This window comes from Neofelis nebulosa, chromosome 13, assembly GCF_028018385.1.
Source record: "Neofelis nebulosa isolate mNeoNeb1 chromosome 13, mNeoNeb1.pri, whole genome shotgun sequence".
NCBI lineage: Eukaryota > Metazoa > Chordata > Mammalia > Carnivora > Felidae > Neofelis > Neofelis nebulosa.
In genome coordinates this window covers 9000411-9019276 of record NC_080794.1, presented here as the reverse complement: position 1 = coordinate 9019276, position 18866 = coordinate 9000411, and the positions used below count along the sequence as shown (strand labels likewise).

Genomic DNA, 18866 nt, shown 5'->3' with positions numbered 1-18866 from the left:
TTATGTTCACACTGTGATAAGTGTGGCAGGATGTAAAAATATTGTCATGAAGCTCACAGGTGTCTACTTGTGCAATCTTTTTAAAAAAATTTTTTTACATTTATTTATTTTTGAGAGACAGAGTGAGACAAAGTGAGAATGGGGGAGAGGCAGAGAGAGAGGGAGACACAGGATCGGAAGCAGGCTCCAGACTCTGAGCTGTCAGCACGGAGCCCGAGGCAGGGCTCGAAATCACAGACCGTGAGATCAAGAGTTGAAGTCGGACGCTCAACCGACTGAGCCACCCAGGCGCCCCTACTTGTGCAACCTTTAGGTGCTCTGGCAGGACTGCAGGGTCACCAGAGTGGGTAAGACACAGTGCCTGCCTTTCCAAAGTAACTTGCCACCTTCCACTGTTCAAACTCTCTAGTCCACTTCTACAGAGCACGCGCTTTTATGCATCACATAAAAGTGGATCGAATGAAGAGCTGGAATTAGCCAAGTTAAATAAAAGTTTTTGCCAAGTTCATGGCAAAACATACATTTTAGCCAGACAGGGGCAAAAGAGGAAGGAAGTAAATTGTTTCTGAGACAGGAACATTTGTGAAGTTATCTGAATGGAAACCACGGATGAAATTACCCAGAAACACACAAAGCAACTTGCTTCTATTTACAGCTAGAAACAATTGTGTTCACAGTTCGGTCTCTCTGAACGTTTGCTGAATTACATAGACGAGGCAGCTGCAGTGCACTGGCCTCGGAGACAATGGATACAGAGAAGGCAGGCAGGGATAGAAACAATCAACGCGATTACAGGAAGGTCAAAGATTTGTGTCCAGAAAAATGGGAGCCACAAGCTTTTGCCTAAAAATAGTGGGAACCTCCTATTAGTATCTATGCCTCCTATGTAATTTCTAGAAAATATCCTATAATGAAAGCCAAAGGAGAATTCAGAACTGGGAAAGACTGGAGTAATGAGAGGCTAGAAACATCTAAGAAATATGCAAGGAGTGGCAACATAAAAGGTGAGGGAACCAGGGATGCATTTCACCTTGTTCCAGAGATATAGAGTCTCTTCTGTTTCACACCTGCTCCCAAATCACACCGGATTCACCCCAATCCTTCCTTCATACTGATGCCAACAGTGCTCTCAACTTCCTTTCTTTTTGCATTGCCTTCTGTGCATTTCTGTGAAAAGCTAATAGGTCACCCTTTAGCTCTAGGAAAAGCTTTCCAATGATAGTTTTCAATGGTTTAAAACCACTCGATTTTGGGGCACCTGGGTGGCTCAGTCAGTTGAGTGTCCGACTCTTGATTTTGGTTCATTCTCAGAGTTCTTGAGATCATGCTGACAGCTCAGAGCCTGCTTGGAATTCTCTCTCTCTCTCTCTCTCTGCCCCTCCCCTACTCTCTCTCTCCCTCAAAATAAATAAACATTAAAAAAATAAAGCCAAAAGATCTTGCAAATCTAAAATCTCAGCTTATAACAAGTTACTTTGAATGTGATCATAAATAAAAATAATGTTAAGCGTGTACCTTCAGTTTGCAAAAGTTTACGTGGACCAAAGATAGCAAAATTCTTAAGAATAAATCGCACGTGTCTGGGTGGCTCAGTCAGTTAAGCATCTGACTCTTGGTTTTGGCTCAGGTCACGGTCTCATGGTTAGTGAGTTCAAACCCCAAGTTGGGCTCTGCAATGATGGTGCAGAGCCTGCTTGGGATTCTCTCTCTCCCTCTCTCGTCCTATCTCTGCTCTCTCTCTCAAAATAAATAAACTTAAAAAAAATAAAAAGAACAAATCCCATGCATGTTATATTGGTCTGTCTCTAGAGTATTCAGTGCAGCACCCGATAATCTTTAGTGAATCTATTGCAAATGCTAAGAGAGAAAGGAATGAAAGTACTTCTGGGTATTTGTACAACTTTGTTTTTGATCAATATGTAGTAGACAAAACGTTTAGGGGGATTTTCTACAAATTTCATAAAGAATTTATCATGATTTATATTTTCATTGAATTATGCAGTAACATGGACTTGGAAGGCTAGGACTTAGGAATGTCTACCTAATCTTGAGCAAGGTACTTAACTCTTCATAGTATATTATTTATGTATGAATAGAAATAATTTTTTATATGTGGGTCACAGCTCTGTTATGAGGACAGAATAAGCTCATACTGTAGGGACATTACAAATTGGAAAGTATACCATTTCTAACCAGAAATGGGTAGATTCTAGATATATTTAAAAAATACAGCCAAGAGTATTTCCTGGTAGATCTTTGAAGAAAAAGCAAGGGTCAGAGTGCCAAGATTTAGGACAAAAAGCCTGGAAGGATGAGTTGCCACATACTGAAAGGGGTAAGACAATGAAAGGATTAGGTTTAGGAGTTTGGATTTGTATATATAAATTTAAAAGGACTCCATATCCTCCCAAGAGGAGATATAGAGTGAACAGTTGGAAATATGTGTCAGGAGATCAGGGGAGGGGCAGGAGAGAGGTAAAACATATGGGAGACATTGGTTTACAGAATGTATTTTATTTATTTATTTTTAAATGTTTATTTTTGAGGGAGGGAGGGGCAGAGAGAGGGAGACACAGAATCTGAAACAGGCTCCAGGCTCTGAGCTGACAGCGCAGAGCCCAGTGTGGGGCTTGAACTCACGGACCATGAGATCATGACCTGAACCAAAGTCAGACACTTAACCTACTGAGCCACCCAGGTGCCCCTATCGATTGCATTTTAAAGGATTGAGACTGGATGTGGTCACCACGTGAGTGAGGGTGGGTAACGGGAAACCATCAGAAACCCAAACACTGAAACGCTGTGGTGTTTGAACATTGAGAATAGATGAGAAACCTGCAAGGCCAGATCAGTGGGATAAAAATTAGGAGAGTACGATGTCCTGGAAGCCACGTGAAGAGAGTCTTTTGAGGTGGGCAAGACATACTGTTTAGATCTATCATATACTGATAAATCACGTATGGTGAAGGAGGGATGTTGATCATTGGATTAACAGCATGGGTGCTGTGGTGACCATGAAAAGAGCCACTTGGTGGAAAGAGGAAGAGGGAGAGCAATTGGAATATAATGAACAAAAGAGAAGAGTTGGAGAGACCAACCACCATAACCCTACAACCCTTTCATGGAGTTTGGTGTCAGGGATGGGGTGGGTGAGGGGACAACACAAATGGTGACTCAGGGAAACTGAAGGGACCCTATAAAAGAAAAATAAGCCACTTTTTTTCCTTTGCTTTTTTTCCTGCTTCTGTTCTTGCTAGGACCTGCACCCCTGCCTTACACATATACATATAGTAGATGGCCTCCTTGTAAAGGTCAAGGAGTTAATGATTTCTCTGGAGTCCGCCAGCACCACAGATGATATCTAAGGAGTGACAGGGTGGGCTCGTCATAAACCTTCTCTGGGACCACTGAGTCTAAACACCTTGAGACCAAGACTTCTGGCTCCAGGGCATAAGTGACATATGGAGGACACCAGAGCACTCGTCCTTGACTGAGCGGTTCCTGGATTCCAGAGAGGACACATGCACCTGACCACAACTGTCATTAAAACCCCAGACCCCCAAAGCAAAGACAACACTCACGATCCTTTCCTTCGAGTCTCCCACAAACTCCGTCTGTGTCTGTACTCTCTCTTCACCTTCAGTAAGTTCTGCCCTCACCTCACGTTTGATTTCTACCCTGTGTGAAGCCAAGAACCCTCTTGGCTTAGTCCTGCGGGACCCCCTCTGGGTCCTTGGACCCAGCCCGTCAGCATCAATGGGACAAGGCCTGAAGTGACTGTGGTATTTTTGTTAATTTTTAATGGAAGATATTGCAGTATATTCTTTTTTTTAAGTTTATTTATTTATTTATTTATTTTTTGAGAGAGAGAGAGAGAGAGAGAGAGAGAGAGAGAGAGAGAGAGATGGCATAAGTCTGGGAGGGAGAGAGGCAGAATGCCAAGCAGGTTCCCCACTGCCAGATGTGCAGAGCCTGATGTGGGGCTCAGACTCAGGAGCCTTGAGATCATGATCTGAGCCAAAACCAAGAGTCAGACATTTAACCCACTGTGCCATCCAGGCGCCCTGCAATATGGTCTTACGTTGATAGCAGTGATCCAGCAGGGGAAGAAACTTTAGTAATGCAAAGAGAGAAAAGGATGAGTAGCTGAAGTCAAGACCTTGAGTAGGGGATGCATTACAGTTTAAAAGTATAAAATTGGGGTGCCTGGGTGACTCAGTTGGTTAAGTGTCTGACTTCCGCTCCAGTCGTGATCTCACATTTCTTGAGTTCAAGCCCCACATCAGGCTCTGTGCTGACAGCTCGGAGCCTGGAGCCTGCTTCAGATTCCGTGTCTCCCTCTCTCTCTGCCCCTTCCTGGCTCACTCTCTCTTCCTCTCTCTCTCTCTCTGTCTCTCAAAATAAATGTTCAAAAAAATTTAAAAAATAAAATAAAATAAAGGGGTGGGTGTAGGAGCGCCTGGGTGGCTCAATGGGTTAAGCTTCTGATTCTTGGTTTCAGCTCAGATCATGATCTTGTGAGTTCGAGCTCCACGGCAGGCTCTGTGCTGACAGTGTGGAGCCTGTGTGGGATTCTCTCTGCCTCTTCCCCACTCACACTGTCCCTGTGTCTCCCAAAATAATAAAAACTTTAAAGAAATTTAAAGAAAATAAAGGGTGGGTGTAATTTGCTGCAACACAGAGCATCAAGGACCAACCGCATGCTACAGGTTTCACCCTGGGTATAAAGCTTCATTTTAGTCTCTTCCTTTGGAAAACCACAGGTAAAGGAGTAAAAGTAGCAACCTATGTGAACTGCACAGGTACTCGATTAATACCACCTTTTCTACTATTTTGATTATTTGTGGCAAAGGTTTTGCCTGTCACTTCCACTCAGACCACCTTGCCCTTGTCAGTGTCAGCTTGTGACTGTTTATTGGCCGAAAGTCAACAAACAAAGCCTTGCTTCATTGCTCAGCTTGTCTTCTCCTTCTGGCATGTATTTCAGGAGTGGCATTTTGTCTTCATGACTTTTCCACAAATACATAAGTAAGACCTTTTGGTTCTCTTCTGCATTTCACAGTAAATTAGTTCTCAGGCCCCCCCATGGATCAAGAGCCACAGAACTGGGGCTGGATCATTTAACTCTAAGCCTGTGAAGGGGGTGAAGGACTTACAGGTTTAAAGGATTCTTTAACTCCTGATTCTAGCACTTTGTGGAAACGCTGTTCATGTGGGATATTCCTCAGACCCGCAGAACCTGGCTCTCTGCCTCTCCACCTCATATGAGAAGCCCTCGCTCAGAGCCAGATAATTCACATTCTGGGTGAGTTTCCAAGCCTCCTTGAGAAGTGTGCACCATTAGGGTGCTCATGTTTGGGTTTGGAAGCAGTGCAGAAATGCTAGCTTCATTAATATCAGGAAGCACAGAGCGAGGAGCCAAGTTTGTTATAAAAAAGATAACAGAAAAAAAAATCCAACAACCACTAAGCGACATTCTGGCAACTCAAAGTGATATTTGGAAAAATGATAGTTGTATTAGGCTAGGGAAAAATAAAATAGAGATGAATACTAGCAAAGAAAAACTTCTTTTTTCCTTAAACTCTGTGGCTCATTTGGAACAGAGGTAGTTAACTTATTCAACTTGGCGTTTAAACCTTCTTTATATAATTGAAGGTTAATTTATTATTTGTAGAATTATGGAGCCATCTACCATTTGCCAGTGAAGTGATCTAAAATCTGGTTTTAGTCACTTCAATTCAAAACTCATCCCTTATTGTGCACCCAAAAATAATATAACACTGTATGTTAACTAACTGGAATTAAAATAAAATAAATAAACTCATCCCTTAGTATTAACTCTTCCACAGGTAATATGAAACCATTCAACCTTCCATATTGTGAAGATATGCTTTATGTGCAATGTTGATGAACATTTAAAGTGTATGTATCACTTAATTCCCTATGTTGTATTAGAAATTAACTAACAGAGGGGCAAAAAGTAAGGATATCTAAAAACTCACTTCTTACCAAATAGCATAGTAGTCGAGAGTGGGCGGTGTGGGGGCAAACATCTGAGTTAGAACTCCAGCTCTGATCCATGACTTACATGCTCTGGGTTTCCAGCAGGTTACTTTACTTGTCTGTGCCTCAGTTTTCTAAAGTACAAAATGAGACAAATAATTGCTCCTACTTCATAGAATCACTATGAAGGATGAAAAGAGGTAACATGCATAAAGCAATTAAATACTCCCTGCACACAGAAAGTGCTCAGTAAGCATTAGCTGGCTTTTCAAAATAGTTTTTATTGTTATTTGTTATTGCTATTTGTTACATTATTATTATTACTACTTGATTATGCATCCCCAGGAACACCAACCACATTCTGGTAGGCTTGAGGACCAAATCAAATATGGCAGAGGATCTTGGTGATGGAAAGGTGCTCACAATATCAGCCAGATCACATGGAAACCTGGCATACAATGGGCACACTGATTTATGTTGGAGGGAGACATCAGGATCTATAGCCAAATCGTGACTCTCAGGGGCAAATCATCACTGACATGACTTGGGGTGCCCTTCTCTGGGTTGTTCCCCTCTGCCTCATAGCATCCTATGAAATAAGTGTTTGGGGGGGGGGGTGTCTGGGAACAAGTGGCTCTAAAGGTCACTAGAGAAACCGTAGACAGAATAAGCTTTTAATCCAAGAAAAATTATGAGAAAATATAGAATCAAAACATTATTGGCTTATTTTTAAATACAGAATATAGTGTGAAATATAATATAGAGGACTGAATTAAACATGTATATTTTAACAAATAAAATGACCACTCATGGAAATACCCAACAGGTCAAGAAATAGAACAATGCCAGCACCCCAATATTAGCCACCACCCTGCTGCGGGCTCTGCCCAATCACAGCACCACAGCTTTGAGGGAGACCCTTATCCTCACCTTTGTCATAACCATTTCATATTTTTCTTCTGTATGGTTTTACCAATTAGGTATGCAATGCTAATCAGTATTGATTAGGCTTGCCTATTTTTGAGCTATTTATGAATAACTCATGCCATTTGTCTTGTTTTGTTTCTTGATACTTTTGTTCAACATTATGTTTATTTGTTGTTTGGTTGGTTGTTTGATTAGTTAGTTGTTGAGTTTTGGGGTTTTTTTTTTGTTTGTTTGTTTTGTTTTTGTTTTTGTTTTTTTTTAGGGAAAGGGCTAGAGTATACAAAGCTGACAGAATATTTATGTTATATGCAGTTTGGTGCATATATGTGAGATTTTGATTAGAATATGCATAGAGGGATAGACCTGTTATGCCATAGAATGTTTATATTGGGCATTATTAGATAATGCAAATAGTTTTCCAAAGTAATTTTACCAAATATCAACAAATGCTGCATCATAGTTTCACTGGTCCACATCTTCAATATCATGATCTGTATTACGCTCTGTAATTTTACATGATCTATTGAGATACTTATGGTATCTTTTTGTGGTTTTAGTTTGTACTTATTAAGTTAACTGTTTTGCTCACCTTTTTGGTCAAATGCCTACCCAATTATTTTGTCTACCCAATTACTGTTGTGTTATCTGACCATTTTTAAAAAATTGATTTGTAAGAGTTCTTCGTGTGGTTTGGAAACCAGTTCATCAATTATATGTGTTGCAAATATCGCCTGGCAGTCGGTAGCACATCTTTGTGCTCTATTCATGCTGTTGAAAAAGAGAAGCTGTTAAACTTAATGGGGTTGATGTTATCAATTCATTATTTTATGGTTTGTTCTTTTTATGTCCTGTCTTATGTAAGAAATCCACAATGTCATAAAAGCATTTCCAGCATTAACCTCTAAAAGATTTATAATCTTGGCGTCAACATTCTCACTCTGTGCTGTTAGTTTTTCACAATTTATTATGAAGAATTTCAATTATAGAACAAAACTGAAATAACTTTACAATGAGCACCTGTATGCCTTCAATTTAGATTCTAACTTAACCTATTGTTATATGTTTTATCAAGTGCTTATCCATACAGCTATTTACCCTTGTATAATCTATTAATCATCCTTTCTTCATACATTTCAAAGGAAACTGTAGACAGCCAGAGACCTCCCAATAGGTAACCAGCATGCATATTATTAACTAGTGTTCAATACTTCCTTATAGTTTTTCTTTACATGTGAAATTTACTAAAATGAAGTCAACCAATCTGATGTATACATTGACTTTTGAAAAATATATACACCTCTGAAATGCAAACTATTATCAACATATAAAATATTACCACAAAAATATAAAATTTCCTCACATTCCTTTCCAATCAATCCCTGTGCCTCCGCTCTCACAAAAAAAGTACTGCTCTTCTATTTTTCATGATACAATAGTTTTGCCTGTCCTAGAGCCATACTTAAATGAAATTAATACACGATACATGATTATGTATCATTCAGCAAATCTTTTTTAAGTTTCATTTACATTGTTGTGTACATCAGTAGTTTATTCCTTCATTGCACTGACTAGCACTCTGCCCTGTGACCATGCCACGCATTACTATTTCTGGTACCGTTAATCAATTTGTGTGGAGTTTAAATTACATGTGATATCAATTTCCTAATACCTAAGGAAACCACTTCATATTTCTTCTTTCATTCAACTTTATTTTACTTTCATGTTTGAAAGATATTCTTTGTGGGTATAGAAGTGTAATACAATCTTTTTTTTTTTTGAGAGAGAGAGAGAGAGAGAGAGACAGAGAGAGAGAGAGAGAGAGAGAGAGAGAGAGAGAGAGAGAGAAACCCAAGCAGTCTCCACACTGTCAGCACAGAGCCCCACCCAGGGCTCGAACTCACAAACCTCGAGATCATGACCGGAACCAAAATCAAGGGTTGGATGCCTAACCAAATGAACCACCCAGGTGTCCCCCTCTGCTTTTTCTTAATTCTTCAAAGATTCTGTTCTTTTCTGGGTTTCATAGTTTCTTACAAAAAGTCTCTTATAAGTGTTATCTTTATTCCTCTGTATATAACATCATTTTTTTTCTCTGCATATTTTAAGATTTCTTTTCTTCATCATTTGTTTTGAAAAATAGATTATGTGATTTGACATATTTTTTTTCATATTTCTCTTCCTGGGCTTCTCTAAGCTTTTTGCATCTATAGGTTTATAGATTGCATCGTATTGGCCAAATGTTGGCCATGATTTCTTCAAATATCTCTCAGCCCCTCCCTTTTCTCTGAAACACACACACCTTCCTTGTCTTCTTACCACATTTTCATATTCTCCAGTTTCTTTTGTTCCTCTATACTATATGCTTCATAATTTTTTTCTGACCCTTTTTCCGTATCATCTTTTTTACTATCAGCAGGTTCTATTCAGCTGTTAATCCTTCCACTGAGTATTGAATTTTGGGTTGTTTTGCATTTTTTACTTTAATTTCTAGAAGTTCTAATTTTTCAAATATACTTAGTTATCTTTTAAAGTTCTCTACTCACCAAATACACTCAAGCTTTTATTTTTCCCTCCATACACAATAACCTAGTTGTTGCATAATCTATTTGAAGTCCAATATCTTGAGTCCTGATTAGTCTAAATATTATTTTTTCTTTATTATTTCTACAGGTTTTCCCTCACTGTGCCTCATTAACGCCTTCTTAACTTGATTTAAAAAAAATTTTTTTTCTCCATGTCGTTCTTTTAAAATATGCAGGTGGAGATCTGCCAAGTCTAGGATGAAAGATTCTTCCTTTGTAGTAGGTTTGAATTTCTTTCTGTCAGGCTCATGGAGGCACTGATAGTCTAGAACTGCTTAGAGCAAGTTCCTGTGTAGGGTTCCCTGGACCACAGAGAGACAGTGCACAAGGAAGATGTAAATTCCTGTCAGAACTGGATCTTTGCCACAACCACTTGGGGTCAAGTTTTTCCCTTGTTCTACTCTGCTCACATAGAATCAAGGTATGGTAAATGGCGTCGCTATCCTGACCACACTGTATCACAACTCATCATTTCCATTCATGATGATGGCATCCTACTACAAGTAAGAGATTCATTCTTTGACCACAGGGGAGTGCTGGTATATCTTGCAGACAGGGTGGAGATGCTGAGGACGTGGCCATGGACAACTCTGAAAACAACCTTCCATCCATGACGAATGGAAGTTGGTGGAAAATACTGGTTACCTTGTCCTTCTAAGGACAGTTCTGCAGTGTCTCCCAAGGCTCCCCAGGGAGACTGAGCCACAGTTATTCTGAGCAGTAATCAGTTGCTTTACACAACTGACATTGACCCTCTTCCCTTCCTGGGCTCACAGCCTCACTCTCTGGGATCACTTCCTGTCAGTTTGGTTTCCCAGGAAACAGACCCTGAGGTTCTGAGATGTTATATACAGAAGACTTACGGGAGAGTACTTTCTCCATATGTGAAGACAGAAGAAGCAGGATTGGGCAGAGATAAAAGTTGAACCTAATATAATTGCACCTGAAGCCCCAAGTGACCCCACAGGGAGGGAGCTCCAGAGTTAAATGCCTTCAGACATTTCCCACACTGAGACAAAGAGGGCAGGTCTGCGTACCCCTGGCAGAGACTGCTCACTGAGTGTGGGCTGCTGCCAGGGAGGGGATGACCTCCTATGAGAAGCTCTCTTCAGTGGAGTGTAGGTCCTGAATAGGGACTCACCTGAGAGCCAGCTGCAACCTACACTCCTCGGTATAATGGAATGAGTATGTCATTCCTGAAGGGGGAATATAGACTGCATAATACAGCGCCCACTACACCTACCAATAAACCATTTGCACTCAAATCTAGCTCTAACGTCAGCTTCTGTGGAAGCCCAATGTATGGTTCAAAGCAACCATTTCCCTGCTGCCCCCTGTGATGGGTGAAGTGTAAATGTAGATATAATTCACCTCTACTCTGACAGAGTTGACTTTGGGATCTCAGATTAATGCAAAGCATTGACACCTCTTTTTGAGCAGACAGACCATGGTCCCACCATCTCTGAGATCCACAAATAACCTCAAGCCTAAAGGGCTGTGGTCATCAGGTCCCCCGGCTATTACGCTCCTTCATTTCCTCTTAGATGTTGGCCAAGAAGCACCTTACTTTCTAATTAGCAATTTGCTGTTTCTAAGGAGTTTATAGGTAATTTCATTGATAGTTTGATTTGAACACCCCAACTTGACATTACTGTCGAGAATTTCTGATGAAAAAAATCTAGTAGCACCTAAGTGGCTCAGTTGGTTAAGTGTCCAACTCTTGATTTCAGCTCAGGTCATGATCTCACAGTTTGTGAGTTTGAGCCCCACATCGAGCTCTAGGCTGGCAGTGCGGAGCCTGCTTGGGATTCTCTCTCTCCCTCTCTCTCTCTCTCTCTGCCCTTCCCCTGCTTGCACTCTTTCTCAAAATAAATAATAAACTTAAAAATTTTTAAATCATAAATGAAGGATTTCTGGTAGTCAGTCAATAGTAAAATGAGCCATTTGGTCTTGAAAAATGCTGCACACCATTCGGTTCTTTGTAAAGCAGATATTTACCACAAGGAGAAGGAGAAGGAGAAGGAGAAGGAGAAGGAGAAGGAGAAGAAGAATGAGGATGAAGAGGAGGAGAAGGAGGAGGATTTTCTTGACTCCATGTCAAGAAAAGGAAAGATATATACCCTTATCTTTTTATACTACCAGGAATAAATGTCTGGCTGTCTGAGGAAAGGACTGTATAAGGGCAAGCTGTGTGGAAGGGATAAAATGCACCTTTGTGGGGGTTCTTGCAGAGATTTGGAATACATGGCCTCAGCATATTCTGCAGCTGACGCCTCAGAATCAATGCTCTGGGCATGAAACTGGACAAGTGAGTATAACTCAAGATGTCAAAGTTTGCTGATCTCTTATTTTTTAAATAATATAACATATTTGGAAGAAAATAACAAAAAGTCACATAGTCAGTTTTACTCTCAGCTCTACTATAAGTTGAAAGCACCGCCCATTGTGCTGGGTAGTCATGCATGTTTTGCAAGCAGTTCTCATTTTGTGACTTCTAACAGCACTTAAAAAAAGTTTTTTTGGGGGGGAAGGGGTAGGGGCAGAGAGAGAGGGAGACACAGAATCCAAAGTTGGCTCCAGGCTCTGAGCTGCCAACCCAGAGCCTGATGTAGGGCTCAAACCCACAAAACTGTGAGATCATGACCTGAGCCAAAACCAAGAATTGGATGCTTAACTGACTGAGACACCCAGGCACCCTATTTTCTAGAAGCAGTTTGCGTTGCTGTCTTGCTGCCTTGCATCTTCCTCACTAAGCACTCCCTTGGTGTAACACGCACAGGTCTGACGCCAGTCCACTGGCTCACAATATGCAGCAAATCTATCAATATTTGAATACACGAAGAGAATCCCATGAAGATACAACTTCAAAAATACTGGGAAAGATGGCATGAAAAATCAAGAAGAAGAATTAGGAAAAGACTTTGCGTGGCAGAGAAGTGATTTTTTCTGTTCAATATGACCTAGCTCCACATACTCTCCCCACCTTTTTTCCTTTAGATTTTAATGCCAATCAACCAGAACTGAAAATAAACCTGAATGGCTTAAAATCACATTTGCAACTTGTTCATCTCTGTTTTTCTTGTTTCTGTGATTTTATTTCAGTTTTTTAAAGGTTTATTTATTTTTTAGAGAGAGAGCACAGCGGGGAGGGGCAGAGAGAGAGAGAAGGACAGAGAATCTGAAATGGGCTCTGCACTGACAGCACAGAGCCCGATGCGGGGTTCGGACTCAGGAACCCTGAGATCATGACCTGAGCTGAAGTCGGACGCTCAACTGACTGAGTGACCCAGATGCCCCTTGTTTCTGTGATTTTAATAAGTTATTTGCTTTAACAACTCATCAGGAAAAAATTTTCAGGCAATAGAAATCTCGTTGGATTAAGTCTGAATTTCATTCTCTATAAAGAAATCCATTTCGTGATGAATTTTTCAGTGGTGTGCCTATTATAGATCAAACCCTGTAGTGATATATGTAAAGCAAATATTCCTCTCTCTCACTGAGTCATTGTAGTCATATTCATAGGAGCCTCCCCTTTGAGCACTAACCATGCACTAGGTGTGCAACAGACACTGCCGGTGTGCAATCCGGATGCTCGTCCTCGGAGTCACTGACCAGTGCATGTAGGGCTGCACTTGATGGGGGTACACAGTGGATGGCAGGGCTGAGAAGCAGAAGGAAATGGCAGAAAGGTTTTGACACTCATGCATTCAGCGGCCAGTACCCTTGATTCAAAAGCCGCGTGTCAGAGAGCAGATGAGTTTCTCCAAGAGGCACCTTTCAGACACACACTGGACTTTGCCAGACCTCTCAAGGCTTCCTTGCCCAGCTCTGGTTCCACATCCTCTTTGTCTTTTATTGCTAAAATCTTGTCCCAGGACCGGCCTCTTTTAACAGCACCCAGCTGGTGCACAGGAGACATATGGATTCCTGCCCAGGGGGGAAGTACAGTCCCCACCCCCTTCCTCCCTCCTCACTACACATGCCTTCCACTCCTGGCCAGGATCTCCCAGCTGCACCAGTACCCCCTTGTATCCACCTCACTTCTCAGGACATGCTTCAGGACCTTCCTGAACATTCTCACCTTGCCCCATACTATGATTGTGCATGACCACACACCTCCAGCACATCTCTGTGCATACCTTCTAGAGACTTCTCCCTTCTAATTTGAACTGGTCTTGGAGAACACACTCCTCGCTCCCTGACAGAAGAGAAAATGCTCCCCTACTGTCATGGGGCTGACACTCTTTTACTCCCATGAATGTTTCCCAAATCCTTTAGTCTTCTCTTATTATAGACCTACGGAGATGGGAGTTTGAAGGTCACAGTAAACCCTGGAGAGGCTCTTAGGCTCCTCCTCAGCTTTACCTTTCGAATGAAAGCAGATTCATCCCTCACCTATTGGTCTCTGCCTTGCAATTTCTGCAGGACGTGTTGTCTCCACTTCAACAAACTTCAGACTTCCAATCACACGAAATTTCAGCCTGCGCAGACTGGACACCCCTCAAGCATCCATGAATAGACGTCTGACGAAAGTGTGCATTGCCTTTGTTCCAAGTCGATACATGACACCACTTACGATTTTACTTGCCTGCAAGCATTTTTGTTTTCCAATAATCATTTGAGTTGGACCCTTTGTTGAATTTTTAGAAGAGGAAGATCTTTTCGTGGCATGTCTCAGAATTGAAGAATCGCTTTCATGACTTGGCCCCTGTTTGGAATCCTCGCCCGTAGCCCGCCTGCCATCTTCCTCTCAGCCTTAGGTTGCTGGTAGGGAATAGCACATCACACCCCTTTCCTCACAACCACAGAACTAATTCAAATTCAGTGAGACTCCCCAAATTGAAATCCAGAGCTTGCCTCACCTATCTAATGATTGTTCTCTTCAGCAGCACGCGAGCTCTGAAATGCAGTGTCTTGAGCCGAAGTCTGAATGGCATTCATCCACATTTCTACTGCTTCCATTTAACAGAAAGTGGCAGGACAAAACCCTCAGTAAATGAGGTTCTGAATTGCCAGCATTTCTAAGAATAAGGGGCAAGGTTATTGGTCTCTGGGTATACTAAACTAAACATGTCGGGGGTGGGGGAGGGATAAAACCGTAATACAGAAACAACCATCTTGGAGAATTGGATGAGGGCAATTGGACAAAAGCCTGGAAATGTGTAAGGAATACATCATAGCACAATTCAATCAGGGTCACCAGCATATTCATAATGGAGAAATCGCAGGGCAACTGTACCCCATTCATAGAGCAATCAGAATGCTGGCCCTTCTCTCTGAGCCAACGTGCCCCGCTGTCTGAAAGGTTTACATACAGCAGGCTTGCTTAACAGGCAGCAGGCCCAGAGGTACCTGCTTTGAAAATGAACAGCCATGACAAGTATGTGAAATTGCATCATAGGTATGCTCCCACAGTAAATGACTTTCCCGAGGCAAACTTCATCGTTTGCCTCTTTATTTCAATAAGTAGAAAATATTTGTGGGCTCTTAATGTCCAAGAAGTGAGCTCAGGCTTTGAGAAAAGCAAAGATAAATATATGTTTCCTACATATTTCTCTTTCTAGCAGTCCTGAAAATAGCTGAAATCCAAGGCTACGCGCAGACATCAAAGCCTTCTGGATGATGCGTGGTCATCCAAAAATCTCATTCACCTCAACTGAACCCAGTGATATGTCCCCACCTTTCCAGTCCATGAAACTACAAAGCATCTTGATTTCCACTGACCTGGTGCTAAGGCCACAAGTCATAGAATTCTGTAGAATTCTATAAGCTTGATGAGGATAATGGATGGCCAGAATCTTCACAGACGTGATATTGATATCATGCATCTGGTTGCCTTATGGATGATCACTCTCCCCTTTCTCAAAAAGGACTGCCATGTTTGTAACTATTTCACCGGAGAGGGAAATCTTGGAGCAAGGAGAGATCTGGGAAACTCCAGACTATCTCTTGTTTGGGTCAGAGAACTTATTCACCCTGAGTTCCTCTAGAGGATTCTCAGTTCACCATGTCACCCAGTACTAACACACTGCCATATTACTGTCTTACCATGGTAGAACGGTGCTTTAAATGCTGCATATGTTACATCATGTCATTTTTACAACTTACCGAGGGAGAAGTTCTGCCCTGTTTTACAAATGCAAAAATAGAAATTCATAGAGGTAAGAATTATGTATGCTTGTGGAAGTGAATAATTAGTAAAGTTAGGCCTAAAATATTATATATATAATATATAATATATATATATATATATATATATATATATATATATATATATATAATATGAATTACATTTTGCAGTGTAGTAGAAGTTAGAAAGTGATCCACTGCCTCTGTCAAGCCAGTTGATGGAACCCTAGGGGATCGTGGGTTAACCTTGAAGAAGGAAATGGGGTTTTCATGGAAAGAGATTGAGCTCTGAGTAGGATGCAAACAGACAACACATTCCATATCTGTCTCAAAAATCATTTGTCCCCCTGCATGAAACTTCACAGACTTTGTACTAAACCTTAGTGACCAAGGGGCTGCAAATCCAAACCAAGAGACACGTTGCTTTTGCGAGACTTCAGGGTGTAGGCGCGAGTAACAAATTGTGAAACCAGCTGATGGTGGACGCAGCACTCTCCCCACACCACACAGCTCCAGCATCCTGCTGGTAATTCCAGAGATCAAGAATGTGCTACTTGGACACTCTCCAGGGACGCATCTGCAGTGGTAGTGGTAAGTGTAGCAGAGGAACCAGGCATAGAGCCAAAATGGGAGAGTGAATTGACGATTACACTTGGAACTTAATAAGCCCTTCTCACGAACATCATTGAAACGTGCTCTAGAGACTCACAAAACTAAATGCAGACATTGCACAAAGGTTGGAGACTCTGCGACTACTGGTGGGGCAGATGTCAAAGTAATAAGAGACTATTGCTCACTGACCCCATTCTGAGCCCTGAGATTATGCGGCCCGAGGTATGAAGCACAAGTCAGGCAGTGAGAGACTTCACTCATATGTGGAATCTAAAAAACAAAACAAAATACAAGATAAAAGAGAAACAAACTCATAGATACAGGGGAAAAAATGTTGGTTACCCAAAGGGGTTGGAAGGTGGGAGGTTGAGGAAAATAGGTGAAGGGGATGAAAATATACAAGCTCTCAGTTATAAAACAAGTCATGGGGATTTAATACACATCATAGTCAATAGTATTGTAAAAACTTTGTATGGTGACAGATGGTAGCTACTTATTGTGGGAATCATCTTAGAATGTATAAAAGTATTACATCACTATGATACACACCTGAAACTAACGGGATATTGCGTGGAAATGATACTTCAACTTTAAAAAGCGGTTCAAAGAACTCTAGAGATGGATAGTGTTTAAAGAAAACACCATCATCACCATCACCGTCATCATCATCACTATAACCAACAACAGGAAGACTTGCACGTGAGAGGATTATAAATATTTTTATAATTTAACATTCTAACGTTTCTATTAAAGAAAAAGAGTAAAGTGTACGTTTAGGGCAGTTAAGTGTTTCGTGTCCTTGATTCTCCCTTCTTTTTACAGCCATTCGCCCCCGCCTTCCAGCACCTCAGCACAGGGTTCCCACACGGCAGAGGTCTTAGATGCTTGCTGAATGTGATTCTCTGTACCTCTGCTCTAGATATAACCTCCACAAATCGGTAAACTCAAAGCACAGTCCAGGAGAATAATTCCTATGTTGTTGAAAAGCAAAAACTTTTCCTTGAACAGACCTCAAAGGAAAACCTCAGTGCAGCTGCAGCATATTAAGGGATCTTGCTTCATGTGGGTTATCCCCAAATCCACCTCCACTCTATGGTAATAGGAGTAATTCAGTCAGGAATTCAGTCAGGAATAGGAGAATCAAAGACTTGATTCTCAAAGTGCAAGTGTACCTGACCATGTCCCTGAATGCCAGTGGCGGGACTATAATGCTCACTTATATAAATAACCCTCCAGGAAGAAAATAGTACTCATATAACTAATAAAAGTGACTCCATGGAGAAGGGATTGCTTCACTTGAATCTTGGCAGCTATAGTTTATTAGAGAAGAATCCACGGTTGCACTGTGATTTTTTTCCCAACTATTTCCATAGTTTTAGCATAAGTTTACTACAGATTTCCATCAATTCCCGGAGACTGAGACATAATGACCTGCATTCTTTGTTTTTAATAGGCATGATATATTGGGAATTAAGTCTTGTTAATGCTTAAAATACATTTTTGTTACTTACCTAAAGTTCCCTGGCTACAATTTTTTAGCTTCTGTTGAAATGGGACCAAAATATGGAACAAAATTTGTGTCACTAACTGGCCAAATGTTTCAGCAGAAGCATTTTTATTTTCTCTTAATGAAGCATGCATAACCAGTATCAAAGTAATTAAGGTTTGTTATAGAAAATGTGAGAATATATTAAAAAAAGAATAAAGTTGATAATCATCCATAGCCTCAGCATCTAGAAAAGTGACAATCAACCATCGTGCTATATTTCTTCGGAAACGTTTTGCTGAGTATTGTATTTATATAGCTGCGGTCTTGTCAAACTTAACAATTATTAGGTGCCTACCTTCTTGGAGGGAATGGGGTAGTTGATACATGATACAAGGTAACATAAGAACTGGGATTAGCATAGTTCATGCATTTTAATAGCTCCAATACATTTTTAAATAAAGAAAACATGCTAAATGTCATTAATTATTTCGGTAAATATTTACTAAGTGTCTACCACATCACCAGGCACTGGATGGGTGTATTTAATATCTAATCAAATGTTTTGTGGTTCATAATGGAATGTGTTTATTATGAGGAGCATTGAGAACAATACCCAGAGCTATCTGTCTGTCTGTCTGGAGCATCTAATCATAATATGTATGTTGACTGTCTCAATCCTCTGGTTTGGGAAGGGTTATGAGTGGAGCATTTGACTTGTTCTATGCTCACCCTACGTCTTCCTGGTGCACATGAGGTCTGTTTAAATTTTTTGTAATGTTTATTTATTTTTGAGAGAGAGAGAGAGAGAGAGAGAGAGAAAATGACAGAGCGTGAGTGGGGGAGGGGCAGAGAGAGAGGGAGACACAGAATCGGAAGCAGGCTCCAGACTCTGAGCTGTCAGCCCAGACCCAGGCGCCCCTTTCTGGCCCTCATTTAGCAAATGTCACTCAATTGCTGCAGTTCTGAGTGGATGCGAACTTCTGCAGTGTAACCTTACCTTACATATTTGTACACACCTCCACCCTCCCATCAAAGTGTGCTATGTGGATTCAGAGAAAATTTTGAAGCGATTGTCTTTAAGAAATGAGTGACATTAGGGGCGCCTGGGTGGCTCAGTCAGTTGA

General features: G+C 41.0%; 1 long non-coding RNA gene across 1 annotated transcript in view; it reads right to left on the bottom strand.

Moving 5' to 3' along the window:
• LOC131492590 (uncharacterized) overlaps positions 1 to 18866 on the bottom strand; it is a 181027-nt gene that overhangs the window by 97743 nt on the left and 64418 nt on the right. Inside the window, exon 3 of the long non-coding RNA XR_009252152.1 lies at positions 6010 to 6137. This is a non-coding gene — a long non-coding RNA (uncharacterized LOC131492590). The remainder of the gene's footprint in view (positions 1 to 6009; positions 6138 to 18866) is intronic.